Source organism: Myotis myotis, unplaced genomic scaffold (genome assembly GCF_014108235.1).
Source record: "Myotis myotis isolate mMyoMyo1 unplaced genomic scaffold, mMyoMyo1.p scaffold_m19_p_3, whole genome shotgun sequence".
In the NCBI taxonomy this organism is placed as follows: Eukaryota; Metazoa; Chordata; class Mammalia; order Chiroptera; family Vespertilionidae; genus Myotis; species Myotis myotis.
The window spans coordinates 76,400,797-76,421,763 of NW_023416335.1; positions in this window are offsets into that span (position 1 = coordinate 76,400,797).

Genomic DNA, 20,967 nt, shown 5'->3' on the forward strand with positions numbered 1-20,967 from the left:
TTTCATTATAATTTAATATTGCTGGCTTCTCTTTCTAGGTTAAAGAGATGATTTAGAAATAATGATTTATTTGCTTTGATAAAACAGAAACTAGAAGTAAGCACAAATCAGAAGATAATGAAAAGTCACTGAGAAAATGTGAAAAAGGTATGGTTTGAATCAATAAATGTATCAGTAAGTGTACAATAATTGTAAGATGAATAAATTAATAAACCTTAATACATTTTTATTGTTTTGGCATATGCAAACATCACGTTTTTTACAGTGATATATACCTATTGTATACTATGTATCAATCTTGTTTATCCTTTCAAAGAACCAGCTCTTGGTTTTGTTGATCTTTTGTATTGTTTTTTTGGTCTCTATGTCGTTTATCTCCGCTCTGATCTTTGTTATTTCCTTCCTTCTGCTTACAGTGGGCTTTTTTTGTTGCTCTCTTTCTAATTCTTCGAGTTGTAGAGTTAGGTCATTTATTCTCATTGTTTCTTGTTTCTTGCAGTAGGCTTGTAGAGCTATGAACTTCCCTCTCAAGACTGCTTTTGCTGTGTCCCATAGGTTTTGGATTGTTGTGTTTTCATTGTCATTTGTTGCCATGATGTTTTTTATTTCTTCTTTGATCTCACTGGTGACCCAGTCGTTGTTTAATAGCATGCTATTTAGTCTCCATGTGTTTGATTGTTTTGGATTGTTTTTGTTGTAGTTGATTTCCAGTTTTATGCCTTTGTGATCTGAGAAGATACTTGATATGATTTCAATTTTCTTGAATTTGAAGAGACTTTGTCTGTGACCCAATATATGGTCTATCTTTGAAGATGACAAATGTGCACCCGAGGAGAATGTATATTCTGTGACTTTGGGGTGAAATGTTCTGAAGATGTCAATTAATTCCATCTGATCTAGTGAGTCATTTAGGATTGATGTTTCTTTGCTGAGTTTCTGTTTAGAGGATTTGTCCAGTGGAGATAATGGGGTGTTAAGATCCCCTACTATGATTGTATTGCTGTCAATCTCTCCCTTGATCTTCTCCAGAAGATTTCTTACGTATTTGGGTGCTCCTATATTGGGTGCATATATATTTACCAGAGTTATTTCTTCTTGTTGGATTGCTCCCTTTAGTATTATGAAGTGGCCTTCTTGATCTCTTTTTATGTCCTTCACTTTGAGATCTAATTTGTCAGATATAAGTATTGCTACCCCGGCTTTTTTTTCACTTCCATTGGCCTGAAAAACCTTTTTCCATCCCTTCACCATCAGTCTGTGTGCGTCTTTTTTTGTGAGGTGGGTTTCCTGTAGACAGCAGATATATGGGTCATGTTTTCTTATCCACTCATTTACCCTATGCCTTTTGACTGGGGAATTTAATCCATTTACATTTAAAGTTATTATTGATAGAAACTTGTTAGTAGCCATTTTTGTTCTTTACCGCTGCGTTCCTTCTTTGTTTCCTGTTTTTTCTATTTACAGCAGACCCTGTAGCATTTCTTGCATTGCTGGTTTGGTTGTGATAAACTCCCGTAGACCGTTTTTGTCTGTGAAGCTCCTGATTTGACCCTCAATTTTGATTGATAGCCTCGCTGGGTATAGTATTCTTGGATTCAGACCCTTCCTTTGCATGACTTTGTATATTTCATTCCATTCCCTTCTTGCCTGATGTGTTTCTGTTGAGAAATCGGTCGCTAGTCTGATGGGGGATCCTTTGTAGGTAACTTTCTGTCTCTCTCTGGCTGCTTTTAAGATTCTTGCTTTGTCGTTGGTGTTTGCCAATTTAATTATTATGTGCCTTGGTGTCGGTCTTTTCGGGTTCATTTTGTTTGGGACTCTGTGAGCTTCTTGGATTTGTGTGAGTTTTTTCCTCCCTATATCAGGGAAATTTTCTGTTACTATTTTTTCAAACAGGTTTTCTATTCCTTGCTCAGTTTCCTCTCCTTCTGGCACCCCTATTATTCGGATGTTGTTTCGTTTAGCATTGTCCCAGAGTTCTCTTAGGCTCTCCTCCTGCTTTTTAATTTTTTTTTCTAGAAGCTGTTCTGTTTGGGTATTTTTTTCTACCTTGTCTTCTAGCTCGCTGATGCGGTCCTCTGCTTCTTCTAGTCTACTGTTAGGCGAACGTGATAACCACTACACTACGGAAACCGGGGTAGTCTAGTCTACTGTTGATGCTTTCTATTGAGTTCTTTATGGCAGTGATGTCGTTTTTCATTTCTTCTTGGTTTCTCTTCATTTCTTCTTGGTTCTTCTTCATTTCCTCTTGGTTCCTACACATATTGTTGAATTGGTCTTCCATTTTTTTCATCCACCTTATGACCATTACTCTGAATTCTTTCTCTGACAGGTTGCTTGCCTCCATTGCCTCCATTTCGTTTACTTCCTTTTCTGATGATGCCTGTTTTTCTCTCATATTTGGGTTGGTTCTTTGTTTCACCATGATTTCTCTTCTCAAGGTGTTTGGCTATGTAGTTCTCTCTCTGCTGCGCTGATTCAAAGGCACAAAATACAACACAACAAGGCACAACGTACAAGGCAACAAACTAAATGCATTCACGATATTAATAACCCCAAATAAAGGTGACCCCCCGAGCGAAGAGAATTAGGGGATATAGAAGAAAAAAGAGAAAAAGATTAAAGAGAAAAATAAAAAACAAAAAGGAGTGCCGAAATGAGATTGGGAAAAGGGAGAGAAGAAAAAAAACAAAAATACACACACAAAAAAAAAAAAAAGTAAGAGAATGAAATAGAGGTGGGGAAGAGGCTATTTGTATGGGGAGAGCGAGGGATTGGAAATTAGATATATAAGTAGGGTGAAATTTAGACAGTGGTTAGAAAGAAGGAATAGGTAAAATCCAAAGCAGGAATAGGGTAAGAGAAAGAGGACAACAAAAGGGGAAAAGTGAGGAAGAGAGTTTTGGCTTAAGGGTAAATGTGAGCTAGAGAGAAATGATGCTAAAGGAACGATGAAAATAGTGTGTATAACACTAATCCCAAAATAAAATAAAGGAAAATTAAAAAAATAATAAAAAATAAAATGACACTTGAAAAAATGGTAAAAGGATAGCAATAATACTGGTTAAAAAATGTAGTAATTAAAAAGGTAAAATCAAGTGATGAAAAAATAAAATAAAATAAAATAAAATAAAATAAAATAAAATAAAATAAAATAAAATAAAATAAAATAAAATAGGTTCTTAATGAAATGGTGAAAAAAGAATTTAAAAAAAAATATATATATATATATAAAAATATTCGGAAGTGAAGGTGCTTCAGATCTTCCACTCTTCTTTTTGGCACGCCTCAGTCTTGCCAGGCATTCAGGGGAGTGTTGAACTTCCCTGCGATACACTGTCCCTCCGTGCAGTAAACCACAGACCTGATTTTAAGGCAGCTTGTATTTGTTTACCAGACTGCCTTTATTTGTGATCGTAGAAGAGACAGTTCGTGGCTCTGCCTCTGGGTGGCAGTGTGTCTGGATTGACCTCCGAGGCTATAAGTCCTCTCTATCAGTAGGGTTTTTTTTTTTTTTTTTTCTCTCTATGGTATTGGGAACTGATTCAGGAAAGACCACTGCCCAGAGCTGGTTCCTTGCCACTGCCCGCTGTTTCCCAGGCTCCCCAAAAAGAACTTTCCCCTACAGGCTCTGTGAATGACCCCAACTGGGGAATCCCATGCACTGGGTTTAATAATCAAATGCACGGATCTAAGGGGAACTGTAACAAGAGCCTGATAGTTGTGCGAATTCGCAAGCCTCCACCTTCCAGGTCTGTGCACAGTCTCCGCGCACAGTCTCCGCGCGCTCACTCGCCCCTGGCACCAAGCAGCCAGCAGATTGGCAAAGTCCAAGGCTGCTCCCTTACATCCAGTCCAGCTATGGGCTCATTTTTCGCGTTCCCTTCTGCCAGCAGCCCTGTGGGGCCCCTTCCCCACTCGCGGGTCACGCTGGTCCCAATGGCTGCAGACTCTGTGGGGCGCAGATTCCGCCCCGCGCGCACGTGCGCGCGCGCGCGCGCGCGCGAGCTCGGTCCTCCCTCCAACCCGAACTTCAAACCGCACCTTTAGGGGATGTCCAACCTTTCCGTGAGAAGAAGCAGTGCTCGTCTGAGTTCAGGCAGTGACGCTGCTTGAGACCCCTTGTTTCCAGGTTAGTAGCTGGTCTCTGGATGCCGGCAACAACCACCCAAGATGGCGCAGTCTCCACTGCTTAGCTGGCGCACCACGAGAGGCTTCAGCCGCAGTCTCCAACCGTCCTTTTTTTCCTGGGGGTTCTCGGTCTTTCCTAGCTGCAGACAGTCTCTCAGCTGAAAATCCTCTGCCTATTCGGGCTGCATGTTACCCGTTTCAGCTGCTCACCCTTATCTGCTCCAGGACAAGGCACAGGACACGTCCGTTTATACCGCCGCCATTTTTCCATCCTCCTATTGTATACTATGGCCAAAATTGCCAGCCTTGCCCCAATGTGATTTTCCCTTTTTACTTAGTAATAGAATTTTAGCTTTGGCTAGAAACCAAACTAAAGACCCCAGCCTCCTTTTGAAGCAAGAAATGACCTGTAGTAAATTCTGGCTAACAAGTATGCTAGGTTTTTTTATATCCATATTAACTCATGTCCCTGAATTTGCATGCAAGTAATGAAGTAGAGCAGACTTTTATTATTATTTACTTATAAGCAAATAATATCTGTCTGATTTCTGTAACCAGTTCTGAAGTAGAACAGACTATTATTATTATTACTAGAGGCCAGATGAACGAAATTCGTGCAGGGGTAGGCCTTCGCAGCCCCCACACCCCCAGGCTGCTGCCTCGGCCCTCACAGTCGCCCCAGCTGCTGCCTTAGCCCTTGCCACCCTGGTTTCATCCAGACGGTCATTCTGTTATTCAGTCTAATTAGCATATTAGCTCTTTATTATATAGGATTATTATTATTATTTGCTTACAGCTAAATAATATCTGTGTGATTCCTATATCCAGTTCTTACCTTAGAATGTTCATTTTAAGAACCAAATGCCCACAGTGTATATTAGAGGTCTGCACTTTAGGATAAGAGCATATTAAAAAAATAAATTTGGTGTTTTTATATAGAGGAAAGAGGCAACTATTACTAACTTTCAAACACTTCTGAGAAAATCACCTTGGAAATTAAATGGGGATAATATTTACTTTAATACTTTAGTATATAAATAAATATTTCTAGATGAAAGATAAAGCTATAACTTTAATTTTGTAAAGCTGGAATACCTACATGACATTGGTCTCACACCCTTTTAAATAGAAATGCATCTGTAGTTAAGTAATCTCTCTGGAGTCCTTACTATCTATTTAGCTGTAAATTAACATCTAAGTCTTGTCCTTTTGGTTCAGATTCCACATTTCAGCAAGAAGTTTGCCACCTTTAGAGTCTCCATCATAGAGAAACCTCCATACTTACTGGCATGAATATGACTTTATGTTATATCAAAAATAATATATTATATTATAGGCAGCTACACTTGTATTGTCTTTTTCATAATGGTTCTTTTTGTTATATAGGATCTCTTTGATGTATTGCTCTTAATATTGCCTACCTAATATAACATTCAGAGCTAGATAATTTTTATTTAATATTTTATATTTCTTTCCTGTCTCTAATCTAGACCACTTTGCTCAGTCATTTGGTACAATATTTTCTAAAAAATATATTTTCTTGAAATTTATTTATATATAAACTAGAGGCCCTGTGCACGAAATTCGTGCATGGGAGCAGGGGCTCCCTCCAATCTGGGACCCCTCAGGTCTGCTGGCACCTAACCGCTCATCTGCCTGCCAGCCTGAGCCCCCTAACTGCTCTCCCCTGCTGGCCTGATCCCCTTAACTGCTCTCCCCTGCCATCCTGATCCTCCTAACTGCTCTCCCCTGCCTGCCTGATCACCTCTAACCGCCTCTGCCTCAGCCCTGCCACCATGGCTTTGTCCAGAAGGTCGTCTGGAAGATGTTCAGTCTAATTATTGTATTACCTTTTTATTAGTATAGATGCCACCTTGCCTAAAAATGCAGGTTGTTAGCAGGTTTTCCTATCATGGAAGGGGAGCCCGCAGTAGCATCCTGGGTCCTGACCAGGGCTTGTGCACTCGTGCTTTATCTCAGCAGATGAGATTCCTAGAAGAAGACTCTTGGATGTACCTTGAACATTTCTATCGATTTTGCCAAATCATCCTCCAAAAATGTTGAACCACTTTAAACTCCCACCAGCAACCATGCGTGTGCCCTCTGTCCTAATTTGATGCCAATATCATTGAATTCCCCCTAGAAGCTTCCCTCCCCTCAGCTGGGACTGCCTGGCACTTGGACCAACCTCACTGTTCAGCCCGGGACTTGATTTTCCAAGATAGAATTATGAAGGAGGAAAAATAGTTTTCCTCTACCCTTCTGAGGTCTTAGCGGAGGCCCTTGTAATGAAAGACAGATTACCAAGAGAAAAACAAAGTTCATTAACATGTGTACCTCATGTATAAGTGGGAGATCCCAGGGAAAAATGAATAACTCCCCAAGGTAGCTTAGAATCCAGATTTAAATACCTTCTTCCTAGGGAAAAGAGACGGGCCTCATAGAGGAGAGTACATGATTTTTAGGAAAGATGAATGGGGGTGGGGGAGATAGTTTGTAACAATGTTTGGGTGTGATGTCAACTTCTAGTCTCCTGTCCTGTGACAGGAGTCAGTCTTTGCTGGCTGATGGCACTTTCCCCACCAAGGGTACCTGTTGGGGGGTCCGATTTTAGGCAGAGCAGGAGACTTCAGTGAAAGCCTCTCCTTGCATTTGCTGTTTTTCAAGCATCTGCAGGTCAAGATCATCAATATAACAACATGGCATATGTTGGGGTGGCCTGTTCTCTGACCTTCAGAATAAACCCAACAAAAGCTTGTTTCCTCTCTTAGATGATTTGCCACAATAGCGTTATTCCGTGGAGACAGTATTATGACCAGACCTTCCTGGGAGTGGTCATAACACACCCTGTGCTTGTAGAAAGGTGTGGGCCATATCACTAAATAAATCAGGGTCAGTTTTCTCATCTTGTGGAAAGGGATATAAAGTTATGATAGTTTATCTCCCTTTCCACAGGTTTCCTGCAGGTTTGTGTCTCTGCTGCAACCCCAGTGGCCCCAGCGCCTCTGTGGCCTTGTAGCTAGGGGTTGCTGGGTGCTGGCCCCGCCTACAAGCTGTGTCTCTGCTCTTCCAGCCCCAGCGCCACCGCGGGGCATGGGGCTGCTGGGTACCCGTTCCCCTGCGGGCTCTGTCTCTGCTCCTCTGACCCCAGCACCTCTTCAGCTTCAGGGCTTAGAGCTGTTGGGTGCCAGGACCCCTTGAAGGTTTGTGTCTCTGCTCCTCTGACCTGAGTGCTGAGGCGGGGCTTGGGGCTACTGGGTGCCGGCCCCCCTGTGGGCTCTGTCTCTTTTCCTCTGACCCCAGCGGCTCCAGTGCCGATGTGGCTGTGGGGCTTGAGGCGGCTGGGTGCTGGCCCCCCTGAGGGCTGTGTCTCTGCTACTCTGACCCCAGTGGTCCCAGCGCCTCTGGGGCCACAGGGTTTAGAGTTGCTGGGTGCCAGCCCCCCTGCAGGCTATGTCTCTGCCCTGGCGGCCCCAGCGCCACCACAGCTGTGGGGCTTGGAGCTGCTGGGTTCCGGCCCCCTTGAAGGCTTGTGTCTCTGCTCCTCCAACCCAGGTGCCCAGGCGGGGCTTGGAGCTGCTGGCTGCCAGCCCCCCTGAGGGCTGTGTCTCTGCTCCTCCATCCCAGCGGCAGTGCTGACCAAGCAGGCCCAGAGGCCCTCCACCAGCAGGTTGGGGCAGAACACCTGCGTCGTCGCCATGGCGACAACGCAAGCATCCTGGCCCAGATGCCGCCATCTTTGTCACTGAGTTATGGCTAATTTGCATATTACTCTTTTATTAGATAGGATGTGTATATATACTCAACATAATACATATGTATATAATAGGTTGAGCATTTTACTCTTTTTAAAATAACAGGTGATAGCATATGTTATGTCCTCAATTTACTCATAATAATGATAATATCTCATTATTGGTAACTGCCGTAAGGTTATTAATGACATTATGTGTAATCAAATATGAAATAATGAACTTTTAATATATGTGTCATTGCCTATCAAATAAGATATTTGATCATATTGAGTTTTAAACAAACATTTCAAAAGTGTCAGTAAGTACCCTAGTCAGTTTGGCTCAGTGGATAGAGCATTAGCCTGAGGACTGAAGTGTCCTGGGTTCAATTCCAGTCTAGGGCACATGCCCTGGTTGCAAGCTCAATCCCCAATGTGGGTCATGCAGGAGGCAGCCTATCAATGATACCCTCTCATCACTGTTTCTATCTCTCTTTTCCTCTCTCTTCCTCTCTAAAATCAATCTATACGAATAAAAGGGTAACATGCTAATTATATCAGACGTCTTCCAGACATCCTCTGGATGTCCTTCCGGACAAAGCCATGGTGACAGGGGCCAAGGCAGAGGCTGTTAGGGGTGATCAGGCCTGCAGGAGAGAGCAGTTAGGGGCAATCAGGCAGGCAGGCAGATAAGCAGTTTGGAGCCAGCGGTCCCAGATTGTGAGAGGGATGTCCGAGGGGTCCTGGATTGGAGAGGGTGCAGGCTGGGCTGAGGGACACCCTACTCTGTGCAGAATTTCATGCACTGGGCCTCTAGTAAAAATATAATTTAAAAAAGTGTCAGTAGCTGGTGTTTTCTTGTTTTGCCCAAGGTAAATGCCTCAGATCTCATTTTCATTTTGTATTAGACTCTGGCAAAATTGTATGCACAGAAACTGTTAAGACATATATCTTTAACATAGTGAAGAGCAAATATCTCACATTAACAAAAAAATGCTAGATATAGGAAAGGGCAAAGTTTATAGATTTCCTATTTCTATTGCAAGAGTGAAGAATTGAGGCATTGTGATGATATGGAGTAGGTTTATTTGGTGTCATTTGAAGAGAAACTAATAACAAATAGAAGAATACCTGTAGTTCAAGAGAAAGATATAGAAAGAAAGTGGTTATAGGCTTTATGCACTTGAGAGAAGTAATCATTTCTTTTGATTGCTTGACATTCCTGAAGAAAATCTCATACATACAATTTTATGCTAGTATCTGAGTATCTATTTTAATGATAAAGTAATTTTTAAAGCAATCAGACATCAACACTTAAAAAAAAACTAGTTTATTTTAATAAAAGTTCATTTCCCAAGACGAAAGGAAAATTTAACTTATTCTTCATATGTTTGTTTTAAAGCTTGTCCTATAAATGTAGGCATATTTTGATACCTAGCTAAATGTGAGGAAATAATATTGATGAGGCAGTAATAACTGTTGTTAGCCCTTAAATAGCATTTGTATTTTCAGAATATGTCTGTCAGGAACAAAGGTGAAAACTGAGGCACAAAATTGAAGTGTTAAGTCTAAGACAACCATACATTTAAATGTAACTTTTAATCAAACAAAATACTAAATACTAAGACATATATAAGCTATAAAACAAAGCACAATGTTGCTGGGTATGGAGAATGAGCTATTAAAATCAGTGACCCAGACTAGATCTAAGTTTTAAAAGTTGCCTCTTCAATGGACACTGTTATCATTGTTTTACAAATGAGCAAGGTCAAGATCAGAGTTATTTATTGCACTTTGATTTTACTATGTTTTGTAATAACGTTCATATGTATCATAGAAACAGATACCATAGAGCCCTAAAACAGCAACATGTTGGAAATTATGAAAATATTTTATAGAATTCAAGTTTTTAATCTTCTTTTATATTCTAAAGTGTGATAAGGTTTGCCAACTTAAAAAATTAATATGAGCATCTTAAAACATAAAAGTAAAAAGATTTGTAGAGTAAACCATCACGCATATATCATCTAGGTTTATCATCCCACAGGATAAGTGAGATCCCAGCTTCCCCAGCTTTGTTCTTCTTTTTCAAAATTGTGTAGCTCTTTCATTTAAATATTGCTGTAGGTGAACCACATAAACATTGGTATGTTGTTATTGCATTTTTATTCACCTTAAATTATGATCTAATTTTATTTTAGATGTCTTATTTAATTCATAGACAATCTATATCTATATCTATATCTATATCTATATCTATATCTATATCTATATCTATAGCTATAGCTATATCTATATCTATCTATATTTATATCTATATCATCTATATCTATATCAATATCATCTATATCTAATCTATAAATATAGATACCTCATGGGGATTATTTCGAGTACATTTGAGAAGAATGTGTATTCATATTCTGAGATAGGGTATTGTATAGATGTCCATTAGGTTTAATTGGTTTGTAATTTTGTTCAAGTCTTTTATTTCTTTTTGGTCCTCTATCCAGTTGTTATATCCATCATTTAAATGGTATATTGATGTTTCCAACTCATGGAACCTAGACACTACATATAGCTTTACAATGTACATGTGAGAGAGAAAAAATACCTGAACTGTGATATTATAAAGCAGTGGTCTTGGATCCTTGCTGGTGTGAGAACAGTTTAGTCATATTTTAAGACACAATACTAAAATTGAGAGTAATAATTTATATGCTTTGATAGCAATTGAACATGATAATTTTATGTGTGTTGAAATAATACATGAATTTTTATTCTATATATCTTTCATTTTATTTTTCTATTATTGTTTTTTATTCTTAAAAAAATAATGGTTTGTGATAGATTAAATATTTTTCTTCCTACATAGACCACTTGAGAAAAGTTTTAACATTACAATTCTCACCAACAGTAGTATCTCGACAGGCCTTTAATTAAACGTCATCAACAACAACCTGCAAAGTTGTATTTATTTACATTAAAATATGAATGACCTCTATCCACATATATGAGACATAATATGTTATGCTCAATAACTATAGTCTTCAGTACATGTTATACACATTAGAATCAGTAAATATGTCAGTAGTTTGAGTAAAAACACAGTACCAAAACTTTCCTGATACAGAGTATATTACTCATTCAGATATTCTAATTATACAAGACAGTTAATATTTTATGTTATGTACCTCAATAACTACTAGCTAGATGTACAAATAAAATGTAGTACATTTATTTTATGAAAATATATTTATATTATCCATAAATGATTCCTTTCAAGAAGCATTTTTATTTTTTAAATAAATAAACTACATTGATATCAAGTCTATTTATATAGCTTTCTAAATATATAATTAAAGATTGACATTTTTTAATGGTGTAACTATATCAAAGAATATGCTAAACTATTGTTTCCAAATTCCAACACTGCAATTATTTTTTTTCAGATAAAATCAAATGATTTAGGTTCCAGTTTTAAAGTATGAGATTTACTGCCATATTTTGCAAATCATTTCCTTTAAAAAGTATTAAACAGATTGTCCTAAATTATCCCGTACACTGGAGATATTCAAGCTTTATAAAAAATCTTAAAATGCTTTAGTTTCAAGCTGATACTGTGTGTGAAGATTTTTATAAATTGAACACTTTTAAAGACTTTCATAAACATTTGTTTTCAATTCTAAAATCTGTTAAGTATTTATACGAAATCCAAAAGAATACTTAAATATTTTCATAATGGAGTTAAGTTTAGGAAAGACACCTTTATCTTTGTACCATCTCTGACAACCTAGGGAAAAGCTAAGATCTGTCACTGTAAGTATGTGGGTAGGTAAACAGATCGGTCATAGACAGGACAGATTCGTTTGAGAAATTTTCAAATCTGTGTATTTATTCTATCCCACACATCCATTCTAACTTATATAAGATATGGCAATGGCCATGTGGGAAAAAAATGGATGTCTAGATTCTGATAGGTCAAGAATTATATGAGAGGTGAAGAAAGTGATGATGTCCAGGACCTTAGAGGGAGATAAAGTGTCAAAAGTTGCTTGCTTTTTGTTTGAAAGTGTTTCATTAGGGCATTCGTTTTTATAAAATTTTTGTTTATGTTATAAACCTTAGGAGAGCAGTCAATGGAAATAGAACAAATAGATACTGAGAGAAGAAGATAAGTAACAAAACTGGAACATAGTGGAAATTCGGAGTGGGGTAAATTGACACATCTCGAGAAGCAGGAAGGAAACACATCCATTATATGATGGTGCTAGATATAGACATGAGTATGAGTTTGGATGTGTATTGAAGTAAGTTCCCTCATATTGTTTGTTCATATATGATATGAGATTAATTCTTGAATACATTACTCAAATGATATTGAGATTGGCAGGATATAGTCTGTTTAAAAATCTCATACACAAAATTTAGACAGCATAAAAAACAACAACTATATGCTAAGTAACTGAAACATCCATTCATATGAAACCAAACAATTACTTCAGGACATTTGTATTTTATATAAGTTGTCATTCACAAAATGTTTCTTTTGTTTACTAAATGATTTGTTAAGTGTGAAGGAATGAACATTTTAATTTAATAATTGTTTAATATCTCATGACATTTATTCTTATGACATCATCTGAAACTTTAACACTGACATATAAAGAGAAAAATGCAAATTAGTTTCCCATTTCTATTTAAATGTGTGAAATGTAAATATGCTTTGTATTTTTTCTTTTTGTTTTTGTCTGCATTTCAATGTTTATTGTTATTCCTTAAGAATTTTTAATAAATTTTTAAAGTACTTTTAAAAATATTTAATTAGTACATTGTATATACGTTGCCTAATTCTCCAATGGTAATAAAACGTGTTCTTCTGTTTTTCCAAAATATACACCATGCATAGATTTATATAAAATAAAAAGTATCATCTGAATTGTTTTATTTGGTGAATCTGCATTAATGTTATTTATCACCTTACACATTTTACAATAGAAAAAACACACATATTTATAGTGAAGAGTAAAATTTTATGCTAATTAACTGGGGTGCTAATCTCAAATGTGGCTTCCCACATAACATAGAGAAGGTGATAAGCTATTTGAATCACAGAGCATTGTAATATTTTTACTAACAAGTTGTTACTACCATCAAGGAAGCTATTTATCTCTTCTATAAAATATGAGTATTGGGAAGGACAGTTTTACAGTCTTCATATTATTGAGACTGTATCATTCAACTATCTACCCATTTTCTTCCAATTTGCACCATCTATTCAGATAACAACATATCTGATAACACAGAAACAGTGGTTAGGAAAATCAGGAACAAAAAAGAAGCCAAAATTCAAAAGAAACAAGAAAAGGAGAAGGATGCTCACATTTATGTGACTTTTTAAAGTCACAAAGAAAATAGTTATTTTACCAACAAAATGAGTTTATTCAGTAACTAGAGGCCCAGTGCATGACTTTGTGCACCAGTGGGGTCCCTTGGCCTGGCCTACGGGATTGGGCTGAAACCAGTTCTCCGACTTACCCTGAGGGGTTCCGGATTACAAGAGGGCACAGGCTAGGCTGAGGGACCCCACCAGTGTAAAATTGGAGCTGGGGAGGGATGCAGGAGGTTGGCCAGCCGGGGAGGGACCACAGGAGGGTTCTAGGGAGTGTCAGGTCCATCTGGATCGGTCCTGATCACTTGGACCCCAGCAGCAAGCTAACCTACCGATCAGACCATCTGCCCCCTGGTGGTCAGTGCACATCATAGCAACTGGTCAACCGGTCAACTGTCTGCCCCCTGGTGGTCAGTGCATGCCATAGCATGCGATTGAGTGGCCTTAGTCTATCATTAGCATATTACAATTTGATTGGTTGAATGGACAAACAGATGACTGGACACTTAGCATATTAGGCTTTTATTATATAGGGATGGCAAAGAATTGCAATTCAGGATCAGCAAAATGACAGGCAAGTCCAATGAGACAAAGAGAAGGTCAACTTTTATTAGGTTTTAGGAGGAAATTATGGAGGAATTTAAAGTTCATTAGAGGAGAACAAGAAGAGATTGTGGCCCCACCCCATAACAAAGAAACAGAATTTCTGGAGGATAAGGCCCAGAAATCAGGATTTTAAAAAGATTCCCAGGTGATTCTAATGTGCAGCCAAGGTTGAGAACCATTGTTTTAGAAGCTATTGTAAATGGAATTGTTTATTCAATACCCTGTTTAATTTCATTTATTGTTGAGTGCAGTCAAACACAATATATTTTCATGTTGAACTTGTACTTAGTAACTTTGATTAATTTGTTTTATTAGTTCTAGTATTTTGTAGATTCTTTATAATATACCATATAAGAATCATGTCATATGTAAATAGAGATACTTTCACTTAGTTCTTTCTGTTTAATTGCTTAGATTTCCTTTTCTTGCTGAATTATTCTAGTTAAAATATTCAGTGCAAGGTTGAAGATCAGGGTTGGAAGTTGTTATTTTTGTTTATTCACAAATTAGAAAATTGTTTAATAAATTATTATATTTATAAGTCTTAAAAGAGCATTGCACACAGAGTACAGGTAAGTATATCACAATCTGGGAAGGCAGGAAACTGGATACTTAATTAAATAGAAATATTGAAAAGTAGAGTGAGAAGAATATTATTCACTTCAACTAGTAATACCCACAGACAACTCACTTAAACATTTTGATTTATTACTTTAAAATACTTTTACATTTATATATGTTTTTCATATGATGCTCTTCAAATCTGATGTTATAATAAAAACTCTTACATATGCCATGGAATATTCTTGGAACAAATTATTTGAAATTGCTGTATAATATGCACATATCTTGCTTTGCTCAACATTTTTTCCAGTGGTTGAATCTTGAAGGTTTTATTAATATGTCCATACCCAAAGAAATCTATAGATTCTCTGCAATCACCATTAAAATACCAATGGCACATTTCACACCTACAACAGACTCTCCAAAAAATCATACGAAGTAAAAAAAGACCCCGAATAGCCACAGCAATCCTGAGAAAAAAGAACAAAGTTGGAGGGATCACAATATCAGATATCAAGCTGCATTACAAAGCCATTGTTCTCAAAAGTGCTTGGTACTGGCATAAGAACAGACATATAGACCAATGAAATAGAACAGAGAAACAGAAATCAACCCAAGCCATTATGCTCAATTAATATTTGACAAAGGAGGCAAGAGCATACAATGGAGTTAAGACAGTCTCTTCAATAAACGGTATTGGGAAAGTTGGACAGATACAAGCAAAAAAATGAAACTAGACCACCAACTTATCTCATTAAACAAAAATAAACTCAAAATGTATAAAGTACTTAAACATAAGACAGGAAACCATAAAAATCCTAGAAGAATCCATAGGCAGCAAAATATCAGTCATATGTCATAGCAATATCTTTACTGATACCATCCTAGGACAATGGAAACTAAGGAAAGAAAATAAACAAATGGGACTACATCAAAATAAAAAGCTTCTTCACAGCCAAAGAAACCATCAACAAAACAACAAGAAAGCCCACTACATGTGGGAACATATTTTCCAATGTTATATCTGATAAGGGTTTAATCTCCAAAATTTATATGGACCTCATACAACTTAACAAAAGTAAGATAATCCAATCAAAAACCGGACAAAGGTCCTAAATAGATACTTTTAGAAAGAGGACATACAGAAGGCCAAGAGGCATATGAAAACATGCTCAAAGTCACTAATCATCCAAAAGATGCAAATCAAAACAACAATGAGGTACCATCTCACACCTGTCAGAATGGCTATCATCAACAAATCAACAAAGACAAGTGCTGGTGAGGATGTTGAGAAGAAGGAACCCTTGTGCACTGCTGGTGGGAATGCAGACTGGTGCAGTCACTATGGAAAACAGTATGGAGTTTCCTAAAAAAAACTGAAAATGGAACTCCCATTTGACCCCGTGATCCCACTTCTAGGAATATATCCCAAGAAAACAGAAACACCAATCAGAAAGGATATATGCACCCCTATGTTCATAGCAGCGCAATTCACCATAGCTAAGATCTGGAAACAGCCTAAGTGCCCATTAGCAGATGAGTGGATTAAAAAACAGTGGTACATCTACACAATGGAATACTATGCTGCTGTAAAAAAGAATGAACTCTTACCATTTGCAACAGCATGGATGGAACTGGAAAGCATTATGCTAAGGGAAATAAGCTAGTCAGAGAACGATAAATATCACATGATCTCACTCATTTGTGGGATATAATGAACAACATAAACTGCTGATCAAAAATAGATCCAGAGACAGAGAATTAAAGAACAGACCATCAAACTTCAGAGGGAAGGCAGGGGAGGATAAACGAGGAATAAGAGATCAACCAAAGGACTTGTATGCATGCACATAAGCATAACCAATGGACACAGACAGTAAGGGAGTGAGGGCAATTGCTGGGGGTTGGGAGTGGCCGGGTAGAGGTCAGTGGGGGTAAAAGGAGACATATGTAATACATTAAACAATAAAGAATTGAAATTTTTTAAAAAAGGAAATTGGTATTTTAATCTTGTTACTGACTTTGGGAAACTTCTTTTATTCTTTTACCATTGATCATGATGTTAGTTATGTATTTTTCATAAATGTAATTTATCATGTTGAGTAAGTCCTCTTTTATTCCTATTCTTCTGAGCTTTTATCATGAAATTATATTAAATTTTAACGAATGCCTTTTTTGTATCAATTTAGATGATGTGTATTTTTCTTCATTCTAAGGGATATTTTGTATGTATTATATTACGATGTTGAACTACCCTTGCATTTCTGGAATAAATTGTCCTTGGTCATAATATATACTTTTTAATATGCTGTTGAATTTATTTTGCTATGTTTTCTTGAGTCTTATATTTATAAAGTATATTAATCTGAAATTATTTTTTCTGTGATTTTTTTATCTGTCTTGATAGCAGTAAAAGGCTGACCTCAAAGATTTAGCAAGTGTTCCCCCCTTTTATTCATTTAATTTTTTGAAGAATTTAAGGATTGTTGTTAATTCATTTTTAAATTTTTAAGATATATGCTAGTGAAGTAATCTGTTTCTGGACTTTTCTTTATTTTGACATATTGGATTAACTATTAAACGTGTTTGCTTCTAATGGGATACAGAAATATTCTATTTGTTCTTGAATGTGTGTTTGCAGATATATATCCAATTAATCTAGGTATTTAATCTTTTCAATATATAACTATTTATAGAATTTTCTTATAATCTTTTTTATTTCTGTAAATTTGGTAGTAATATTCCCACTTTCAGTTCTGATTTTATTTATTTTTTCATCTTCTTTATTTTTCCTTTGCCATACTAGCTAAGTTCTATTAATTCTCTTGATCTTTTTAAAGAACCAACTTTTGATATTATTTACTCTTTCAATTTTTTACATGATCTGTTTCATTTCTCTACAGTCTTTATTATTTTCTCCCAACTCTTGGCTTTGGATTTAGTTGGCTCTTCTTTTCCTAATTTCTCAAGATGTAAAACTGGGCTATTAATTTATTATTACTTTTTGTGTAGGTATTGACTGTTCTAAATTTACTACTGAATATTACCTTCACTGCATCCCTTATGTTTTGGTATTTTGTGCTTTTATTTTCCTTTGTCTCCAAGCATTTCACTTGTCATTTCTTCTTTGACCCATTCATTGCTTAATGATGTGCTATTTAATTTTCACATATTTATTTATTTTCTAGTTTTCCTTCTGCAATTAATTTCTAGATTTTTTCCTCTATTGTCTTAGTAAACACTTTATATGATTTAAATGTTAAAATTTCTTAAGATTTTTACTGTGGCTTAACACATGGTGGTCTATGCTGTAGAACACTTTATGTGCTTTAAAGGGAATGTAATTCTACTGTTTTTGGCTGGAGGGTTTTATATCTGTTTGTTAGGTCTAGTTTACTTATAATATTGTTTAAGCATTTAATTGCCTTACTGATTTTCTGTCTGGAGGCTCTGGCCATTACTGAAAATGAAGTTTTGAAGTTTCCAACTATTATTGTAGAACTATCTGTTTCTCACTTAAATTCTTCCAATGTATGCTTCATATATTTTGAGGCTCTGATGTTTTGTGCGTACATCTCACAGTGATTGTTTACTGAAACTTAAACTCATTGTTTAGTAAGCACACCCTTAGTGACTGTAAATTTCTTATTAGATTTCAACATTTCAAAAATCATTTTTATCAGTTTTGCCAACGTAAAATTTACTTCAGTAATGGAAGCAAATCTTAGAACTCCCTTTTCCACCATTTCTGTGATATTACCGAACCAGTGTGTGTGTTTTTTAAATTATGTTTCATTTTATTTTATTTTATTTTGTTTTTACAATGTAGAACATTGAAATATACTTTCTGTGAGCTCATATATATTATATAAAATTAAAAATGTTACATATCTATTTTGAATGCTGATCATTTCATATACAATATAGCTAGAAGTATTAAATATAATTTACTTGAATTTAACAGAATGAAATACATATGAAGATTAAAGAAATAAAAGGACATTTCTTTTAACATACCAAGCTGTGTCAGAACTTCGTTCTTTCTAGTAAGTTTAAGCCTTTGAGTTCTCCTCTTTATCTAACTCATATTTAAAACTCATAAAAGAAAATAAACATGTTGTTTTGTTTTTTAAAAAAGCTTTTTGGATTTTTATCTCTTTATGAAGAAGTTTCTATTCATTGCTCCTATATATATTGAATATATTTTCATCAGATCTCTTTCTCATTGTTAGTATGAATTTTTATTGTTTTCTTCATTGAACTTGAGCAGCAATTTTCATCCGGTGTGCCCTAGCATGATTTTTTTAAAAAATGCAATACCTGACTATTTAGTCAAGGGCACTGACCTCTTTTCCCTTAGATTGTCAATACAATTTTAAAAATAACAACAGCCAACACAACAATAGCTGTTTGGCATGAACAAAATAAAATTATACCTATTTTTGTCAGCATATATATATATATGCATATATATATATATATATATATATATATATATATATATATATGCTGCAGATTTTTAGTAATTAGTTTATGTGTGCCATGAGATGAAAAAGTTTGAAAATCAATGAACTAGAGGAAAAGGTCTATCTGATACTTGATTTAGTAGTGCCTAAAGCTAATGTAGGTGAGCAATAAATTTGTTTGATCAAATGAATGCAAGTAATAAAATAAACCTTAACATTTATTTCACTTTTAGTAGAAACAGTTATTTTCTATTAAGTAGTTGATTTACTATGTTATTCAAAATAGCTTATTTTCCATGTTCACATGGAAAAAACTTGAAATTTTTCTTTGGTGGTTTTTTATAATTCTTCACCATAAGAGTAGTTTTGTATTTTACCAAGGATTGTGTTCTACAATGACAAAATTATTTTTAATTTTCTTAAGGTGAGAATTGGGTTCAGAATCATTATAATCATCATAGCTGGTTGGTTTGCAAAAGCAGGAGGGGTTCATGATAAAATTAAGCCCAAAAGGTGTAAAACCTGTAGAAAGCAAAATAAATTTATGTTTCTTCATAGCTCATAAGGAACTGAGAATGATCAACAGGTTTGAATTATTGTACCTCTCTATTCTTGGTCAGTGGGTTCTTGGTGCAAGGAAATTCCAACATCCATGGGGAACACATTCAGAAAACTTTAGCATATTAAAGCATTAGAAATCAGCTGCACATATAGGTTTAAACTGGAATCCATTGTATAATATTTGTGTGTGTGATGTGTGTGTGTGTGTGTGTGTGTGTGTGTGTGTGTGTGTGAACAGTGCATTAAAACAACACAATATTTTATTTACATTAATTCTCAACTTGCACAGCAATTTGGAATGTGTTAAATATTTTATTATTTTATTTTATTATTTTATTTTATTTCATTTTATTTTATTTCATTTCATTTCATTTTATTTTAAATGCCCAGGAACTAGTAGAGACAGTATAACTTTCTCTTTCTAGAGCAGAAGACTCATCCTCAGAAGCAGCAAGCGCGATGTGCACACACGAATGGACTCACACCATGTGGAAAATCAAATCTAAACTTGCTCACCCAACTCCTGCTTCTTTTCTCTTTCCATATACTACTCCAGCAGAATGTCATTCTGTTCATGTAAGCTTCTAATCAAAATTTTTCATGATGTATTGTGAGGTAAGCAGGCTGACTGCATCACATGGTTTGTCACATTGATTCTATTTCAATGGGTCAAACCCTTTCATGTTTGAAAATATTTAAAAAACACACACTTAAATATATCATGCCGTTTAAAGTTATCTGTATATGTGCATTGAAAAGAAAGTCAAACACTTTAAATACTATTTCTTATATTCTTTTCTGAAGAAAGCAATTCTAAAGAAGATATTTTAACAAAAATAATGTTTATTCATATTCTCAAAGAAAAACATTAGAACATCAGCATATTTTAAGTAAACTATCAGAGTCTGCATATTTCAAAAACATTAAATGAAAATGACAAATTAAATAAAAAAATCTATGATTTTCAAAGTAAACTTAAAATTAAATTTTAGAGGATTCAAAATGATGAAGTTATTTAGAATAACTTGTGCATCTCAAAATACATTTTTAAAAGGTATTTTAGAAGGAGAAAGGAATTACTTGAGACTAGTTATTTAGATAAGAAAATTAGTGGAAATATAAACTCATTTTTACATATGAGCATTTGCTATTAGTTCATTCTAATTTATTTATTTTCATTACATAAAATAATATGTTCTATAATGGTTTTATGTATTTGAATTCTTGAAAAATGTAATACTTAAGCTTATCAAGGCAGCTGGCCTTATTTTTATTATAATTGAAAGGGCGAGGACTACGCCCTCCACCTTGCCCCAGGGTAAGGGCTACACCCTCCACCTTGCCCCAGGGTAAGGGCTATGCCCTTCATCTTAACTTGGCCATGTGCTCAGCAAGCTTCTTCCCGGAAGATAGTCAAGGGAAGTGCACGCCATCACTATGACCACATCCTGTGTACTCGCGCCTGGCCAATCGGCAGGGCCCACAGTCCTTTCTCCTCCCCTTACCCCAAACCCCTA